At 36.5% G+C, this 4,709-nt stretch overlaps 1 pseudogene; it reads left to right on the top strand.

Moving 5' to 3' along the window:
- The window catches only part of LOC137630304 (kynurenine/alpha-aminoadipate aminotransferase, mitochondrial-like), a 12,927-nt pseudogene that overhangs the window by 828 nt on the left and 7,390 nt on the right, over positions 1-4,709 (top strand).

Below are 4,709 nucleotides of genomic sequence, written 5' to 3' on the forward strand. Positions count from 1 at the left end.
CATTACTTGGATTCAAGGTACTCTAATAATTTATTCATGATTATGTCAATGGTATTCTGTAAATTTTTATAATATCAGTTAAGAAATGCATTTAGAGGGCACAATTCGAAAATAAATGCATTTGAAGATAGAATGTATTAACATGCACTAAAAAGAATATACTTTAGAGAGCAGATTTTTCAAATGTATTTCTCGTCCCCTGATAGTTAATGAACAATACGAATTTTCTGACCTGATTATGATGGCCGTGGACTGCCGAATCCCAAGATGTGTCCCTTGCAAGAAGGAACATTTACCCTGGAGGATGGGCGAAGGATAACCTTAAATCAGACGCTGATGGAGGATGCGTTGCAATACGGCTCCAGCGACGGGTATTATTATTATTATTACTATTATTATTATTATTATTATTATTAGCTAAGCAACAATACTAGTTGGGAAAGCAGGATGCTATAAGCCCTTGGGCTCCAACAGGGATAAATAACCCAGTGAGGAAAGGCAAGAAGGAAATAAATAAACTACAAGAGAAGTAATGAACGATTAGAATAAAGTATTTTAAGAACAATAACAATATTAAAAGCAGTCTTTCATATATAAACGATACAATTTAAACTTCTTGCAGTTAAGGTTTTATGGAGTACGTTAGTTTCTGTGTTTGTCAGTAACCACGTGAGTCAAGGGCACAATACAAAGCCTTGATACGACGTGGGTTGAATATGAAAAAGGTTTACATCAGATTTTTTTTTTTCCTCAGATTCTTTTTATGCCTTTCATCTTCTGTATCCTTTGGCTGTTTACTGAGGTTTCAAGAATGAAGACATGTACTAAATTATACATTCTGTATCAAGAGTCCCTCTCTTAGAATTACCTCTTATAGTCTGTGACAGGATGGGAATTTGGTGCCTAAGTGTGTTGTGATATACGTATTTTTTTCTTTTATTCTGTAAGAAAAGGACAATACAGGACACAAATCCAAGTGATGCCAACCTGTCATCCTTGATCATCTTTTTTTTTTCTTTTTTTTTTTTACGGGCAAAATTCAGATTTGGGTTCTGTGTGGCTTGTTTTTACCAGAATCACCAATAAAACGTTGTATGTACGCCAAATCACACATAAGCCATCCTGGCACCGGCATATTAGAACTAATAATGTTGACCTTAAAAAAATGTATAAAATTCGATGGTCCAAGTAAATGGTTAATTCTTATCGGTTTAAACTAATATAATATAATATTACAATATTACAACTATTCATATTTTTCCACTTTTCTTGACGAAAACTTCTCAACTTTTCTTTCCTCCTTTTTCCTACAGTTATGCACCTCTGTTGAAGCAAATCCAATCTTTAACTAAGAGACTTCACAATCCACCCTGCTGGTCTGACACCATGATGTTCGTGACTGCCGTAGTCAAAGCGGACTTTGTTTGGCAATGGAAGCCATGATAAGCAAAGGAGATTATGTAATCATAGAAGAACCATGCTACTCCGGGTGCTCTAGCTATTGTGAGTTGATATAAAGCCCCGAAAACAGGAGATAACATATGAGCTGGACACTAAAAAGGACGATTATGCCTGGCAAATTTGGACTCATGTTAAGGCCATAACAAATACGACTATTCCTTGAAAACTTGGACTTATATTATGGGCAACAACAAAGACAATTATTCCTTGTAAACTCATGTTTAAATCATGACCCTAAAGACTGAAAAGTATCCCTGGAAAACTCATACTTGCATCATGGCCAAACTCAAACTTATGAAGGCCACAAGAAAGACAATTATCCCTAGCAAACTTGGAATCTACATCAGGGGTCATAAGTAAGACAAAGTGTCCTGAGCAAACCTGAACCAAAGATAAGTATCCCGATCAAAGCAGAACTTGTGCCATGACCACAAAAAAAGACAGTTATTCCTTGCAAACTTAGACGTAAATCAGAAGATAAAAAAAAAAAAATTGAAAAATTAGACTGATGTTGTGGCCATAAGACATTATAACGGACAAATTTTAACTTAAATTTATAGCCAAAGTAAGACGAGTATCCCTAGCTAACTTTAAACTGATATCATGGACACGATATACAGAACTATCCCTTGCAAAAGGCTCATGGCTTCTGTATTCCTTGTGGATTGGACTCATATCTCGGGATCAAGTGAGACAATTATTCTTTTTAAACTTTAACTTATATCAAATGCTTACAGACGACGGTAAGCCTTTATCAACATGGTTTAATTAACTATTTTCTTGTTACTTTGCTTAGAATTCTTTACTTGCCCAATATCAGCATTTTCATAATTTTTTTCCCAGATCCTGGAATGTCAGTTGCAAATGAACTTTCCATTGCAAGTTTTAAGTTTTGTTTTGTCATGGAAGATCCGTTTAGCTAGAACTTGAATACCACACAATCTAATTCGTTATGCTTTGTTTTCTAGATGAACCCATACAAGCCTTGTTACCCTGAGCGTAGAGGCTGATGCTAATGGGATGATTCCAGAAAGACTGAGATCTGTCCTCTCTTGCTGGAAGCCAGAAAAGGCACGAGAGGCTACTCATGGGGTTCCTAAGGTGAGTAGAACCAAACAGATATCTCATGACGAGTTTCAAATCTAACTGATCGTGATGATTTTATTTAATTACAGTTAAAAAAATTCCCAAGAAATAACTATGTATTGTATCAATTTCTGTTCACGGCACTAGGACACCATCATAGAAATATTTAAGTTACGAGATTAAAAATTTTCAAAGTAAAGAAAATTTGAAATAATGTACAGGTTTCCAATGGTATGCACTGACATGACAGACATAACACAATACAGTAATCAAGATAGTAATGCATTTGCACTTATGGAAATAACATGTGAGTGACACTTGGTCCTTCAGTTCTAAATGTGAACAAGAATAGTTTACAAAATGAACCATTTTGCTTTCTTTATTTGACTGGACTGGTGGCGAGTACACCCAGAAAGAGAAGTCACTTTACACAGGACAATACACTTTTAGTTATTAACGTAGCATGGAGCATATTATTATTAAATGCTAAGCTACAACACTAGTTGGAAAAGTAGGATGCTATAAGCCCAGGGGCCCCCTACATGGAAAATAGCCCAGTGAGGAAAGGAAACGAGGAAAAATAAAATATTTTAAAAATAGTAATAACATTAAAATAAATATTTCATATATAAACAATAAAAACTTCAACAAAACAGAGGAGGAAAGAAACTAGATAGAACAGTGTGCTCGAGTGTACCCTCAAGCAAGACTGGAAGACCATGGTACAGAGGCTATAGCACTATCCAAAACTAGAGAACAATGGTTTGATTTTGGAGTGTCCTTCTCCTAGAAGAGCTGCTTATCATAGCTAAAAAGTCTCTTCTACCCCCTTACCAAGAGGAAAGTAAATTTAGGCTTTTAAAGCACCATTGCTGACTACAATAAATGCTTTAACATCCCTATAACCATAATCAATTCTTTTTAGTGAGGCAGATTTGCACCAACTCGAAGGGGTGCCCTTGTAGCTCGGAGAAGTTTCCTGATCGCTGATTGGTTGGGCAACCTAATTCTAACCAATCAGATAGCAGGAAACTTTTCCGAGCTAAAAGGTCACCAATACGAGTCAGTGCAAATGCGCCTCATTAAAAGAAATAAATATAGTTTCTGTGGGTGTTCAAAACAGTCTAAAAGAAAAAAATCTATCTCTACCTACAAGCTCTCTGACACCGTTACAGGAATACAAGGGAATTGTTAGGTATTTTCCCATCAGCCAGCAAAGATTGGAATGCAACCCTGAATCTGGAATAATGGTTTTCAAACGCCAACCCACCCCTAAATTAATACAATTATCCATGATGAACCTTCTAAAGCCCTGTCCCACACAATCGAGCATGCCCGACGGGCAAACAGTGGTACCAGACCACAATAGTTAGTAAGAATGAGGGTTAATAACATCAGAAACGGGAAAACCACAAACACGGATCTGGCATCATATAGTGTTGCCAGATACCTGCCTTTAGTTTTCCCGCTTCTGACGTCATCAACCCTCATTTTCACTAACTATTGTGGACTGGTATCACTCTTTGCCCGTCGGGCATGCTCGATCGTGTTGACAGGGCTTAAGATTTATGAAATTTTCAAGGCAATTTGAGGATAACTAAATATAATTATGTTTTGTGATAGCGCTCTTGAACTTGTACTGTTGTCATCTGTGTAAGGATATTTTCCATGTTCCAGTTCCTTTATACGAACCCCAACGGATGTAACCCAACTGGAGGAGTTATTACGACTGAGAGAAGGAAAGAGATCTACAAGATTGCCTGTGATTACAATATCATTATCTTGGAAGACGATCCATATTACTTCATCCAGTTCCGAGACCTAAAGGTATTTTGTCTGCGCGTGAATTTCAGATTGTCAAGTGTTTTGTACACGAGGAATATGTTTTCTGATAGTTAATTTTGTGTTAAATTCTTGCAAGTTCACTGAATAGAGTCAGAATCCCATGTCTACCGTAGAGAATAAATCATTTAGCCTTTCCTTCAAGTTTTCCAGCTAGTTGATCAGCATGCACTTATTATTATTATTATTATTATTATTAATTGCTAAGCTACAACCCTAGTTGGAAAAACAGGATGCTATAAGCCTAGGGGCCCCAACAGGGAGAATAGCCCAGTGAGGAAATGAAAAAAGGAAAGATAAAATATTTTAAGAGTAACAGC

The sequence above is a fragment of the Palaemon carinicauda genome, chromosome 38, assembly GCF_036898095.1.
Source record: "Palaemon carinicauda isolate YSFRI2023 chromosome 38, ASM3689809v2, whole genome shotgun sequence".
Taxonomy (NCBI): domain Eukaryota; kingdom Metazoa; phylum Arthropoda; class Malacostraca; order Decapoda; family Palaemonidae; genus Palaemon; species Palaemon carinicauda.